Below are 15488 nucleotides of genomic sequence, written 5' to 3'. Positions count from 1 at the left end.
TTCCTTCCTTATCTCCTCCATCTCTCCCACCCTTCCTTCCTCTTCCGTCTCCTTCCTCCCTCCCTTCCTCTGCCCCCTCCTGACTTCCTCCCTCCTCATAGTTCTGATTACCTGCTGACTCTGCTTCCTCAGGCTGAATGCACGAGAAAGCAGGGGTAGTAAGGGGGATGGGAGGGGGAGGAGGAAGGTAGGGAGGGAGGAAGAGGGGGAGGAGAGAAGCGGGAAAAGAGACAAGGAAAGATGAATGGGAGGAGTGAAGGAATGAGTGAAGGAATGAGTGAAAGATGGGAAAGAATAAAAAGGGAGAGTCAGAAAACAGCAAGAAGAAAAGGTGATGGAGAAAATGGAAAAGGAACAAGGAGTGATGGAAAAAAAGATAAAGAGGAACAAGGAACGATGGATGAACGAGAGGGAGTGGAGAGGAAAATATAATAAAAATAAGTAGAAGGAACGCTGCTGTACCCCACATTCTCTCTTCCCTCTCTCTCCTCCTTGCCAGTTTTCTCCATTCCTCCACATTTTCCTCTCACCTCCTCCTCCTCCTCTCTCTCTCTTTTTCCGTTCACTACATTTTCCTCTCACCTTCCCTCCACTTATCCCCTCTCGCCACCTCTTTTCTCTCTTCCTGCTCACCGTCCCTCCTTCCTCTCCCTCTTTCCTCAGCACTTTCCTCCCTTCCTACGTTATCTCTGCCTTCAAGCCGCGTATCCGACGTCTGTGTTGTATTAACTTGTGCCACGCTTCTTTTTACAGTTTATCCTCACTATTAAGAAATTTTGCCTTACTCTCTTCCTCCTCCTCGCCTCCCTGCACTGAATCCTGGCTGTTAGTGTGCTTACGGGGGTAGTAATCGTAGTCGTGGTAATGGTAAGAGTAGAAACCGTAATATATATCTACATTTCTTATTGATATTTAGTTCTACAATAAAGTCTTGGGAGATCTCCAGCTGCATTTAACATACAGCAAACTGGATAACCAACAGCATTAAACATCAATGCTCTAATATTAGCAAACCCAAAACCAGCCGCCGCTATTGCGATCTCCCTCTGACAGAACCAAACTTTATTAGGTATCACATCAGGTTCCCCATTTAACATCAAAATGCAGATCAACAGATGGGTTTTCCTGATAGATTTCCACCAGACTGGCACCAACTTTTCAATGTACATAAGAAAATGATGCGTCTTGGGTGTAGCGTTCCCCGGGAAATTACGCGTAAAAGTCTATGGTACCAGACAGCCGCGTTTCATTACTCAACGGCTTCTCTGATGGGCAAAGCGAACACTCCAGATTTATTGCTAACCTCCCATAACATGATTTATATTCCATCATTAGATTAGTCGTATGTTACCAGAACTCTTCTTCCTCCTCCTCCTGCTGCTGCTCCCCCTGCTCCTCCTCCGCCGCTACCTGTTCTTTTTCCCCTCCTCCTTCTGGTCTCTCCTCCTCCTGTTTCTCCTCCTACTCCTCTTCCTCTTCCGCCTCCTCCTCCCGGTCCTCGTCCTTCTCCTCCCCCATCCTCCTCCTCCTCCTCTTCCGCACTAATAATTCACATGCAACTTAACGTAAACGAACTCGACCAAGATTACTTTCCCGTGCCATAAATTTGGGTGAGAGATTCCTCAGCGCGTCGCTTAAATTAGTTCAGTAAAATATGAAAACTTTCCTCCTACGAATATTCACCCCGGACGAAAAAAAAAAAATACTTCGATACAACTTTAAATTATACTTTTCTTCCCTCTCTCTCCCCCTCTCCCTCTTCTTCCCTTCGTTTAATTTGGTTTCCTTGATCGATACGTCTTTTCAATTTTATTTTCCTTGATAAAAACAAGAGAGGTTAAATATATTAACTGATCACTATTTCCACTACGCTAATTTCGTTGCACCAATCTTTTCTTTTTTTCTTTTTGTTTCCTCTACTATTTGTTTTCCTTGATTGATACGTTTTTGTGTATTATTTTCTCTTCTTCGGTAAATACAAGAGAAGTTAAATACATACACTATCTTACCTAACACTTTCCTTCTTCTATTATTTCCTTCCTCTATTACCTTCCTTTTTTCATTTTGTTTCCTCTTCTATTTTCTTTCTTCTCTTTTTTTTCTCCACTTTTATTTTATCTACTATTTTCCCTCACATCTAGTTTATTCTTTCCTTTTCCTCCACTTTCGTTTCATCTACTATTTTATCTGATGCCGTTTTTCTTCCTTTTCCTCCACTTTTACTTATGTTTTCTCCGCCTTGCCTCTTCCCTCCTTCGTGCGCAGCTTAATGTCTCCTGAAAGTTTAACTCTCTCCTCCGCCCGCCCGAAGCTGACACGGAAGAGGAAGAGGAGGAGGAGGAGGAGGAGGAGGAGGGAGGAAGAAAATGACACGAAGGAAAAAAAAAAAGAGAATGATGAGGACATGAAAAAAATATATTGTAAAATTCAGTGTGTGTGTGTGTGTGTGTGTGTGTGTGTGTATGTGTGTGTGTGTGTGTGTGTGTGTGTGTGTGTGGAGCAGGTGAATTTGTATTTTTTACTGGCCTACCACACCTGACCCTCCTCCTCCTCCTCCTCCTCCTGGGCGGGTAAGAGGCCAGACAAAGTTTAAGTCTTTTCACCTAATATTTTTTCCTCACATACTTCCAGTTTTCGTATTTTCTCCTTTTGGTAATTAATCTTCTCTAATTTCTCTCCCATAATCTCCCTCTCCCTCTCCCTCTCTCTCTCTCTCTCTCTCAGGTAAGTAAATTGGGCAGGTAACCTTGGATCCACCTTGCAAGTAAATCGTAAATGACTCGGCAGGTGATTAATTATTCTTTATATCCTCGTTTCCTGCTCACCGCGCCCGGAGGAAGGAGGAGAGGAGGAAGTGGAGGAATGAAGGAGGAGGAGGAAATGGAGACGTTCGAAAAAATGAGAGAGGATGCCACGTAGAAAGAGGAGGATGAGGAGGAGAAAGAGGAGGAGGAGGTAGTAAAGGAGAAAGGAGGTGGAGGAAATGGAGACCGTTCGAAAAAATGAGAGAGGATGTCTCGAGAGAAGGAGGAGGAGGAGGAGAACGAGGAGGAGGAGAAAGAGGAGGATGAGGAAGAAGCGAAGGAACAAGAGGGGGAGGAGGAAGCGGAGGAGAAAGAGGAAGAAGAGGAGGAGAAGGGAAAGTGACAGGCTAAAATTCTTCACTGAAAAGTCATCTTCGGAAAATGTTCAGACACACAGCCTTCCACGCGGTCTTTCTTTAATATTGCAACGTAGTCATTAAAAAGCAAAACACAATCTTCCTGACACACACACACACACACACACACACACACACACACACACACACACACACACACACACACACACACACACACACACACACACCTGAGCGCTTCACTTGTTGTTTCGCTCACCTGAACGTCTGAATAATTTGCACAGTTAAAGTGGAGGTGCTCAGACCCCCTCACCCCCTCCTCCCCCCTTCCCCCGTCCCTTCTATTCTCTCCCCCTCAGTCCCCTCCTCCTCTAAATTTTTCCTTCTCTGCTCTTCTCTCTATCTTTTCCCTCGCTTACCTCTGTTTGTATGTTTCTCTCTCTCGTTCCTAACTTCCTCCCCTTCCTCATATTTTCTCTATTCCCTCCTCCTCCTCTTCCTCCTCCTCCTCCTCTCATTTGTTTTCTCTCCTCTTCTCTGCTATTTTCTCCTTTCCTCGCCTATTTCGACTTCTCTCTCCACCTCGTATTTCTCTTTTCTACTCCTTCTCCCTTAATTTCTCTTCCATTCCTCCTCCTCTTCCTTCAGTCCCCGGCACGCCCCATCCTTCCTCCCAAGAGTGCGTTCGTGACACACACACACACACACACACACACACACACACGCGCACACACACACACACACACACACACACACACACACACACACACACACAAAGCGAACCAGACGGACTTTCGAATAATCATTTCACTTAACACTTACGGAAAAAAGAAAACTGCTTCGTTGTATATTAATTCTCTTACATAAAATACTGACAGCCAGGAATGGAGGAGAGAGAGAGAGAGAGAGAGAGAGAGAGAGAGAGAGAGAGAGAGAGAGAGAGAGAGAGAGAGAGAGAGAGAGAGAGAGAGAGAGAGAGAGAGAGAGAGAGAGAGAGAGAGAGAGAGAGAGAGAGAGAGAAAGTGTCCGAAGTGAAAGATTTAGGAGTAGGGAGAGGTGGAGAAAAATATATGAAGGGAGGGAAGAAGGGGAAGGACCGAGAAGGGGAAAAATGAGGGTTGCGTCGGAAGGGTGGACAGAATTATGGGAACAAGAAAATGATACACGCGAAAATGAATTAACATGGAAGAAAGGTGTAAAGAGAGGAAAAGGAAAATAAAAAGAGGACAATTTATGCATAATGAACGCAATCTTTTGTTACCCGCCTTTTTCCCTGCATTATTCAGGTCTGGTCTGCTCACATTACGATGCAAATTCCGGAATAAACAAACCCTGGAGTCAAAAGATCATGACCGACTCTTTGCACACACGGTATAAACGATTAAACCTGAGGATATAAACGACGGAATTCACACTTTAGGGGACGACGTTAATTTTAGGAGAGGAAGCAGAAAACAGATGACTAACAGCTGATCTCCGCCTGGACTTGAAAACAAACACGGTATAAATGATTGAACCTGGAGGTATAAAGGTCAGAATTCACACTTTAGACAACATTAAATCAGTGCAAAACAGCAGAAAACAAATGACTATCAACCGATCTTCTTCTGGACTTGAAAAACCAATACCCAACGAAGTGAATGAGGAAAATACTGCAAACAAAGGAAAGAGAAACGTTAATTCCTTGAACTTGAAAACAAAAACGCAACGGAGTGAATGCGAACAATACTACAAACAATGAAAAGACAAACTAGCAGACAACTGAGCATCGCGTGAATATTTGAAAACGAAAATACATGGAACTGAAACCTAAAAAAAAAATGAGAAAAAAAAAACGAGACAAGTGAGTATCGCACAAATCCTTTAAAAACAAAAACGCAATGAACTGAAAAAAAAGAAAAAGCTGCGGAGGATGACGAAGACTAAAATTACGCAGCAGGAAAACACATCAATAAAAAAAAGTAAAACGACAAAGAAAGAAGATACAATAGGAATAAAAACGAGACAACTGAGCATCGCGCGAAGCTTTAAAAACAAAAGCGCAACGAACTAAAAAAATCAAAACACCTGCAAAGGACGATGAAAACTGAAAAAAAGCGGGAAAACACGTAATTCATCAAAGTTAACCGGCAAAGAAAGAAGATTAAAGAAACACAAATTGGAGACAACTGAGAATCGTGCAAAGTCTTCCAAACAGAAAAAGCAACATATCAAGAGTAATAAAACGCTGCAAAGGACGATGCGAGCAAAATACAGAGAAAGAAAACGCGTATACCATGAAAGTGAAAATAGAGAAATAGTAGAAATAGAGGAAAACGTTCATAATAAAACTAAAACACACCAAAAACGACAATAAAACAAAATCAGAGAACTAGACGAAACCACAAAGACGAAAACAACAGTAAACAAAGCGGCAGAGGCGAGGAGGAGGATTTCAGGACACAAAAATGGTATTAATGGAGGAAAACACGTCCATAATAAAACTAAAACACACCAAAAATGTCAATAAACCAATATCAGAGCACTAGACGAAGCCACACAGACGAGAACAACAGTAAACAAAGAGACAGACAGATGCGATGAGGAGTAAGGTTTCAGGAGACAAAAATGGTAGAAATGGAGTAAGACACGTTCATATATATACCAAAAACACACACAAGCCGTCAATAAACCAAAATCAGAGCACTAGACAAAACCACAAACACAAGAACAGCAGTAAACAAAGAGAGAGAGAGCGACAAAAGGGAAGGTTTCAGGAGACAAGACAAGTGAGCATCGCAAGGCAGGAAGGAGGCGGAGGAAACGTCAACACGGAGCGAGGCGGATCAAAGACGCCACCAAGGAATCTGATAAAGGACTCGATGCCTTGATGGCGGCGTCTGCGGCCTTGTTGTCGCGTCCAGGACCCCGAAATAAGGCACTTCTGAGGGACAGGTGGGCGGCGAGAGGGCTGGAGGACGCTCGAGGGGAAAACGTAACTTATGAGAAGACCCGGAAAGTTGTGAGGCTTTGTTATGAGGTTGCCTGAGGTTGTCTGTGAGGCGGAAACGTATTGGTTGTGGTAGTGGAGTTAAGTGAGTTTTATTGGTTTAGATAGGAATGTAATGGTTTGTGAAGTGGTTGTGATTTTGTCTGAGGTTGTCTGTTAGATGGAAATGTATTGATTGTAGTAGTGTAGTTAGTTTCAGTGGTTTGTATAGGAATGTAGTGGTTTATGAGGCGGTTGTAGTGACGGAAGAGGTTGTAAAGTGGTTGTTGAAGTGGCAAGGTGGTTTGGTGAGGTTTTATACGCGGAGGTGGTGTGTTGTGGTAATGGAAATGTATTGGTGAGTGGAGATGGTGGTTATGGTGGTTGAGGTAGTTTGGTGGAGTCATATTTATGTGGAGATAAGGTAAGATTGTTAAGAGATCATGTGGAGCTGATGGTGGTGAAGCAAATAGAGGTGAATCAAAGTGGAACAGGTAAAGAAGTGACGACGATGTGGAGGTGATAAGAGGTGGAAGGATGATGTGGAATTTTGACAAAATGGAACAGACGAATAATAGTCAAAGTGGAGCAAGTGAAGAGTAGGAAAGTGGAACAGACGAAGATCAGTCAAAATTGGACCAGGTAAATGTTAGTCAAGGTGTAGAGGTGGAGGTGAAGGTGTGTCAAGGGGTGGAGCAGGTGGAGTTGATGGGAGGAAAGGTGACTCGTTATGGTGACAAGCCGCAAAAAAATCATTAAATGCAAATAAGTTCAATTAACATACAAAGTGATTTAGGAATGGCGCGAAAGAGAGAGAGAGAGAGAGAGAGAGAGAGAGAGAGAGAGAGAGAGAGAGAGAGAGAGAGAGAGAGAGAGAGAGAGAGAGAGAGAGAGAGAGAGAGAGAGAGAGAGAGAGAGAGAGAGAGAGAGAGAGAGAGAGAAAAAATTCAACCTCAGATTCCCTTTCACCTTCCTCTCCCGTTCTCTCTCTCTTCCTCCTTCCCCTTCCCTCTCCCCTCTCTCCTCCTCCTTCCTCCTCTCCCTCTCCCCCTCCCCTTCTACCCCTCCCTCTCTTTCCTTCCACTCCCCTCCCACTCGCTCTCTCTCCCACTCTGATTAGGCGGGGTGGCTGGCGGAGTGATCAAGGTTCTTAGTATGCATGGAAAACCGCCTTTTTTCCCTAACACACGACCGGCGCTGAACACGGCCGGACAAGAAGCGAGTCTCTCTTTACTGAGGCGTCTGATTGTCTTGCGAAGCCAATCACGGGAAGGGCGGAAGAGAAGGAGAACCAGGAGGAGAAGAATGAGGCGGGGGAGAGCAGGACGTAACGAAGAGTAAGGGAAGGTAAGGAAAAGAAGAGGAGAGGAAATAGGAAAGAGAACGAAGAAGAGAGGAGGAAGAGAAGAAGAACCAGGAGGAGAAGAATGAGGACGGGGAAGAGAAAGAGCAGTGCATAACGAGTAAGTATAATGAAAGAAAAAGGAAGGTGAGGAGAAGAACAGAGGAGAGGAAAAGGTATGAGAGAGAGAAAGAAAGGAGAGGAGAAAAGGTTGATGGAAGAAAGGTAATATGGATGAGAGAAGGGGAAGAGAAATGCAGAAAAGAAGATGGGGAAATATGAGGAAAAGGGAAGCTATAGAAAAGAATGGCAGAAGAGGATTAGATGGAAGGAAAAAGGAAGGAAAGGGAAGAAAAAAATATAGCAATAACCAAAACCAGGAAAGTGAGTGGAGGGGAAAGGGAAGGGGTAAGGAGGAAGGAAAGGAGGTGAGGGAGGAGGAAGGGGAGGAGGATAAGAAATGAGAGGTAAATCACAGAGGACAGGAAGGAATAACAACCATTAGAGTGTGATTGGAGGAGAAAGGGAAGGGATAGGAAGGGAAATGAGGAAAAGAGAAAGAGAGAGGAGGAGAAATAAGAGATGAAAGGGAAAATAGGAGAGGACAGGAAGGAAAACTGAGGTAAATAAGGGGTAGGAAGGAAAGCCGATGAGGGAGGAAGAGGAGGAGGTGGAGGAGGAGGAAAGGGGAGAGAAATAAGAGATGAGAGGGAAAATAGGAGATGACAGGAAGGAAAACTGAGGTAAATAAGGGGTAGCAAGGAAAGCCGATGAGGGAGGAAGAGGAGGAGGAGGAGGAAGAGGAGGAGGAGGAGGAGGTGGAGGTGGAGGAGGAGAGGGGAGAGAGATGAGCGGGAAATGAGGGAGGACAGGAAAGAAAAATGAGGTAAATAACACGTCATAAACACCTTCGGTAGAACAAGCAGCCGGGAGGAGGAGGAGGAGGAGGAGGAGAGTGAGTGTGTTCTAGATCGTGCTTCGGGGGGAGGGGGGGGGGGGGGACTTTAAAAGGAGAAAGCGACGCTGAGGAAGAGGAAGGACTTCGCTGCTCCGAGGAAATATTTCACGCCTGGAACTTTACATGGGACGAGTTATGCTGGTGTATGTTTCACTTTGTTCCGAGTCCCTCTTCGTGCTCTGCCTGGAGGAGGAGGAGGAGGAGGCACGGAAACACGGAAGAGCAGGCAGCCATATAAATCCACCTATTATTGAAGTGTTTGCGGAGGAGGAGGATAAAGCACGAAAACATGGAAGAGCAGGCAACTATATAAATCCACTTATTATTGAAGTGTTTGAGGAGGAGGAGGAAGAAGCACTGAAACACGGAAGAGCAGGCAGCTATATAAATCCACTTATTATTGAAGTGTTTGAGGAGGAGGAGGAAGAAGCACTGAAACACGGAAGAGCAGGCAACTATATAAATCCACTTATTATTGAAGTGTTTGCGGAGGAGGAGGAAGAAGCACGAAAACATGGAAGAGCAGGCAACTATATAAATCCACCTATTACTGAAGTGTTTGAGGAGGAGGAGAAAGAAGCACGGAAACACGGAAGAGCAGACAACTATATAAATCCACCTATTACTGAAGTGTTTGAGGAGGAGGAGAAAGAAGCACGGAAACACGGAAGAGCAGGCAGCTATCTCAACCCACCTATTATTGAAGCATTTGAAAAGGATACATGAAAACGAGGAAACATGGAAGAGCAGACAACTTTATAAACTAGGCTGACATTGGAGTACTTGATAACCTGTATTACATCTCCTCGTAGGCGTCTCTTTACCATTTTTAGAAGGAGGAGGAGGAGGAAAAGGAGGAACTGGATGAAGAAAAAGGAGTGGCTGGTGGAACAACAAGCGTAAGCGGAGGAGAAGAAAAGTGATAGTGAGAGTAAGAAGAGGAGGAGGAGGAGGAGGAGGAGGAGGAGGAGGAGGGGAATGTAATGGTAGAATGGCGTGAACAGATTGGAGAGTGTATTTTTCAAGGGAGAGAGAGCGAGAGCGAGCGAACGAGAGCGAGCGAACGAGAGCGAGTGAGCGAGAGAGAGAGAGAGCAACTTCTAACTTCCATCATATATCACAGTACTAAATTTCCCTAAACTTATTTCAGAGGAGCGTCAGCCGGAAGGAAGGAAGAGAAGGGAGAGAGAGAGGGAGAGAGAGAGAGAGGGAGGGAGAGCGCCACAGATGCAAGGAACGAGATAAAAAACTACCAGCAACCTACCCAGTAAATCACCTCGACTGAATTATTAACTTAACCAAAATGACAACACACACACACACACACACACACACACACACACACACACACACACACACACACACACACACGTTGTCCATTCCTCAAAAGTTATTACGGTGAAAAAAAATGAAGAAAAAAATAATGCCCTTCCTTCATCTTCGTCAAAATATGATACGTGAGGATTTTTCACAAGCATCAGCAGCACCGCCGACGTTAATTAAATGACTGAAGCAAGGAAAAAAAATAAGGGAAAGATAAAGAAGAAAGAAAAAAAATGAGGAAAAATATACGTAGGCAATCTTGAGGAGGGGGATATTAGATAAAAAGGAAAACAGAGTAAATATATATAAAAAAATATGTATTACTGAACAGACGAGGGGAAGAAGCAAGGAAGAAAAAAGCTAAATTAGAGAGAAAACAAGCATGCAATCTTGAAGAGGAGGAGGAGGAAGATATCTGACCAAGGAAAACTGAAGAAAAAAAGTGCACAAGAGAGGGAAAGGAAGCAAGGAAGAAAGACAGTAATACAAAAAGCTAAATGAGAAAGAAGAGAATTAGTCAATCTTGAAGAGGAGGAGGAAGATATCTGATAATGGAAAACTGAAGAAAAATAAAAAAATAAACAGTATTGGACAAAGGAGGGGAAAAAGCAAGGAAGAAGAAGAAAAAGAGCTAAATGAGAAAGAAAAGAATTAGGCAATCTTGGATGATACTAGATAAAAGAAAACTGAATACAAAAAACAAAAACAATATTGGACAAGGGAGAGGAGGAGGCAAAGAAGAAGAAAGAAGAAAAAACTAAATGAAGAAGAAACGAAGTAGGCAATCGAAGAGAACAAGGATGCTAGATAAAGAAGGAGAAAAAATAAAAATGACAGTATTGGACAAGGGAGGAAAAAAAAGAAAATAGCTAAATAAGAAAGAAACGAAGTAGGCAATCGAAGAGAACGAAAATGCTAGATTTTGGAAAAAAATAGAAATAAGGAAAAAAACAAAATAAACAGTATTGGACGAGGGATGGGATAAAGCAGGGAGGAAAGAAAAAAATAATTGAGAAAGAAAATACGTAGGCAATCTTGACGAGGAGGAGGAGGAGGAGGAGGAGGAGGAGGATAAAGGAAATAACGGATAAAGGAGAACTGAAGGAAAAAAAATAACAGTATTGGACAAGGGAGGTAAGGAAGCAAGGGAGAAGAAAGAATAGAAAAAAAAGGTGAATGAGAAAGAAAATGCGTAGGCAATCTTGAGGAGGAGGAGGAGGAGGAGGAGGAGGAGGAGAAGGAGGAGGAGGAGGAGAAAACTGGATAAAGGAAAATCGGAGGAAAAATCTAAAAATAATAAAAATATACAGAATTGAACAAGGAATGGATGACGGATACAAAAGAAAAAAAACATAAGAAAAGAACCAAACTAGGGGAAAGAAACCTACATCAAAAGGAAAAAAGGAGAAGGGTACAAAAAAAACTAATAAAAAAATAACCAAAATTGAGAGAAGAAAAACTAATTAAAAAAAGTAGAGATAGAAAAACATACAAGAAAAATTAACCAAACTGAGGAGAAAGAAACTAATCGAAGGCAAAAAGGGGAAGGAGACGAAGGGTACAAAGGGACAAAAAAAAAACATTACCAAGAATTAACCCAAACTGAGAGAAGACAAACAAAAACCGACAAAATAAAAAGGGTTAGAGGAGACACGAAAAAAAATGGGGAAAAAGATAAGAAAAAGAAAAAAGAAGAAATACGAAAATGATACAAAAGAGGAAAAAGATAAGAAAAAGAAAAACAAAACAAAAAGAAAAACTGGCCACTTCCTGAACTGAATAATGGGCATCCAACTAAGGAACCCCCCCCCCAAAAAAAAAAAAAGATCAATACTAAAATGAGGCAAACAGTCTAACCTGAACCTCAAGAGAAGAGAAAGCGAAAAGTTGGGTCAAAATCACATCCAAAAAAAAAAAAAAAAAACGAAAAAAAAAAAGAGAAAAGACACAAAAACTAAGACCCAAAATGAAAAAAAATACGGTACACTGACTCACCTGAAACTCAAGGGAAGAAAAAGCGTAGCGCCTCCCGGATCAGAGCAGGGAAGTGAAAGGGCAAAATTACATCTTTCGTTCCCTGTCTCACACGCGGCTGCAGGCGGCGGGGCAGCTGTCCTCCACGCTACGCCGGGCTCGGAGGACAACTGAGGACAGACAGGATGGCTTCAGGGACACGGCCAGGCAGGAGGAAGGAAGCGAGGCGAGAGGGGAGCAGGACAGGGACGGAAAAAGGAGAGAGAGAGAGAGAGAGAGAGAGAGAGAGAGAGAGAGAGAGAGAGAGAGAGAGAGAGAGAGAGAGAGAGAGAGAGAGAGAGAGAGAGAGAGAGAGAGAGAGAGAGAGAGAGAGAGAGAGAGACAGACCCCATGGTCCAGACTTGGTGGTCTGTCCTTAAACCTAAGTGATTTTACATTAATCAGAAGACTCCAAAACGTTGCATTTCTACTCTAGTTGATATTAAGTTGAAGGAAGTGACGGTCGAGCTTATTTTTGAAGGAGTCAATCGTGTTACACTGGACCACTGACGGTGGAAGCTTATTCCATTCTCGCACTACAACGTTGGTGAAGAAAAATTTGGTGCAGTCTGAATTTACTTGTCTACATCTGAGTTTTACGCCATTGTTCCTCGTGCGCAAAGTGTCATCGATCATAAACAATGTTGATCTGTCTACATTCGTGAAACCATTAAGTATTTTAAAACATTCGATCAGTTTTCCTCGGAGGCGACGTTTCTCAAGAGAGAACATGTTAAGGGTAGAAAGCCTTTCTTCGTAGGATTTGTTGCGCAAGGAAGGGATCATTTTCGTTGCCCGACGCTGAACACCTTCTAATTTAGCAATATCCTTTGCATGGTGGGGAGACCAAAACTGTACCGCATATTCCAAGTGGGGTCTGACTAAACTGTTGTAGAGCGGGAGTATTACATCTTTATTCTTGAAGAATAAAGTTTCTTTTAATGAAGCCCAACATTCTGTTCGCTTTATTTGCTGCATCGATGCATTGCTGTGAGAATTTGAGGTTTGACGCGATTTTGACCCCCAAGTCTTTGACGCATTGAACGCTTTTGAGTTTAACGCCGCGCATTTCGTATTCGAACTTCTTATTCCTCGTTCCAACTTGAAGGACCTGGCACTTGTCTACGTTAAAGGGCATCTCCCATCTATCCGACCAAGCTGAAATTTTGTACAAATCCTCTTGGAGGCTTTGCCTGTCTTCGTCAGTGAGAACCGAGTTGCCAATCTTTGTGTCGTCTGCAAATTTACTAATGCGGTTATTGAGTCCAACATCCACGTCGTTGATGTAAATAATGAAGAGCACTGGGCCAAGGACCGAGCCCTGAGGGACGCCACTAGTGACAGGCGCCCACTCTGAGTTAAATCCGTCGATCACTACTCTTTGTTGTCTGTTGCTCAACCAATTCGCGATCCATTGGAGAGAGAGAGAGAGAGAGAGAGAGAGAGAGAGAGAAAGAAGAGGGAAGTAGAGAAGGGAAAAGAAAAGGGAAGTATAGGGGAGAAAAGGGAGAGAAGTGGAGGACAGAGATGGAAAATGAGAGACGAGAAAGAGGAGGAAGAAAGTCGAGAAGGAAAATCATGTTACGAAGAACAAGATGAGGGAAAGAAAGAGGGAAGAAACGGGAGAAAATGTAGAAAATGAGAGGAGAGAGAGAGAAAAAATGAGATAGGAGGAAGAAAAATAAAGAAGTATAGAAGGAAATCACGGTAGGAAGGAGAACAAGAAGAATGAATTAAAGAAGAAAGAGGAGAGAACGGAAGGACAACCGAAAAATGAGAAAGGAGAAAGAGCACGGACGAGGAAAAGGAAATCACGGTAGAGAGAACAAGATGAAATGATGTAGGAAAGGAAATAATAAAAGATGAAGGAAATGGAGTAATGATGAACATAAAGAAGGGGAGAAAACAAAGAAAATGGAGGAGGAAAGAGGTGGACAAGAGGAGAAAGAGAGATACAGAAGGAAATGAAAGGAGGAAAAAAAGGAAGAGGAAGACAGGATTGGAAAAGGGAAAGAAAGGAATGGAGTAAACAAGAGAAAAGGAGAGGAAAGAGAAAAAGGGGAGACGAGGAGGAGGAGGAGGAGGAGGCAAAACAGATACACAAACGACCTCCTCTCTTGACCAACACACACCCACCCACACCCACACCCACACACACACACACACACACACACACACTAAGAAAAGAGAAGAGGAGGAGAGAAGAAGAATCGCAGACAAAATATATTCAGCATTTCTTCACCTCCAACAAAAGTAAAAGATCTCCTGACAGAATACCTCTGCTTCGGCCGCTCCAAAGGGAAATTACGGGGAGACGCGATGCTGGAGGACTGCAGGGAAATGAAACGGAATGCTTAAGAGATATTCCTGTCCTCTCTTGTCCTCCTCCTCCTCGTCCTCCTACTCAAGCAACACGTCCTCATCTCCTTCCTCCTCATCTTCTTCGGCCTCATCTCCTTCGTATTCATATTCTTCGACCTCATCTCCTACTTCGTCCTAATCTCCATCCTCATTTCCTTCATACTCATCTTCATACTCATCACCGTTTTCATCTTCTTCGTTCTCATCTCCTTCGTCTTCATCTCCTTCGTCCTTGTTTTTTTGTTATTCTTCTCGTTATTTTTTTTCTCTTTTCTATCTTCCTTTTCTCTTATACCTTCAAGAAAAGTGACATCCTCCTCCTCCTCCTGCTGTTGTTTGTTCTTCCTTTGTGTTCCTTTGTGTTCCTCCTCCTCCTCCTCCTTCTCCCCCTCGTCTTCTTCTTCCTTCTGTTTCCGTTCCTCCACAAGCACTACACTCACTCTTCTTGCTCTTTGTTATTCCTCTCGTTCTTCTCTCTCTTTCTCTCTTCCTTCTTCTCATATCTGCAAAATAAAAGGATAGATACGATACCTTCATGGATAGTGACGCCCTTTCCAAACACCACGCCCACTCTCTCTTATTTTGTTATTCTTCTTGTCCTGTTTTCATTTTCCTTCCTATTTTCCTTCCTCGTATACTGGCAAGAAGAGGTTAGGTAAGTTCATGGGTGGTGAGGTTAGGTGGGGTTGGGTTTTCAGGACACTCTTGTTATTTTGTTATTCTTCTTGTCCTGTTTTCATGCTCCTTTCTATTTTCCTTCCTCGTATACCTGCAAGAAGTGGTTAGGTAAATTCATGGATGCTGAGGTCATATGAGGTTGGGTTTCCAGGAGCCGCCGTGTATTGGTTTGCCGGCCTCTTGCAGACCCCTTATGTTGATGTGCTTCTCTTTGCCGTGCACAGACCTCCTCCTCCTCCACGTCTAGTTCCTTTCCTCCTCCTCTTCTCCTCCCACTCGTTACCTTCTTTTCTTCTTCCTCATCTTTTTTATTTATCTCCTCCTACTCCTTCTCCTCACTTATTTTTCCTTCCTTTCACTCCCTTCCTTCTCATTTTCTTTTCCTCCTCATTTTCATTTATATATTTTTCTCCTCCTCCTTCCTCACTTATTCCCTTTTTCCTTCCTTCCACTTCCTTCTTCCCTTCCTCATCTTTCTCTTCCTCCTCATCTCCTTTTTCATCATCTTTTTCATTTCTCTCCTCCTATTCCTCCTCCTCTCTTCCACTTCCTTCCTTCGTTTTTCTCCTCCTACTCCTTTTCTTAATCTTTTTCCGTCCCTTCTTCCTTCTCTTCCTCGTCCTCGTCCTCCTTTGCAACATCTCTTACTCCTTATTACCTTCCTCCTCCCTTTCTTCATCTTTTTCCTACTTTTCTTCTATTTCGTCTTCCTCCTCCAGAGTCCATA

General features: G+C 43.3%; 1 long non-coding RNA gene across 2 annotated transcripts in view; it reads right to left on the bottom strand.

Moving 5' to 3' along the window:
* The window catches only part of LOC127006782 (uncharacterized), a 135224-nt gene that overhangs the window by 8385 nt on the left and 111351 nt on the right, over nt 1-15488 (bottom strand). For both annotated transcript variants that reach the window (XR_007759757.1, XR_007759756.1), the window contains exon 3: nt 11705-11853. This is a non-coding gene — a long non-coding RNA (uncharacterized LOC127006782). The remainder of the gene's footprint in view (nt 1-11704; nt 11854-15488) is intronic.

Source organism: Eriocheir sinensis, chromosome 33 (assembly GCF_024679095.1).
Source record: "Eriocheir sinensis breed Jianghai 21 chromosome 33, ASM2467909v1, whole genome shotgun sequence".
Classification (NCBI taxonomy): domain Eukaryota; kingdom Metazoa; phylum Arthropoda; class Malacostraca; order Decapoda; family Varunidae; genus Eriocheir; species Eriocheir sinensis.
Note: the sequence above shows the minus strand (reverse complement) of the source record. Positions and strands in the feature narration are given on the sequence as shown.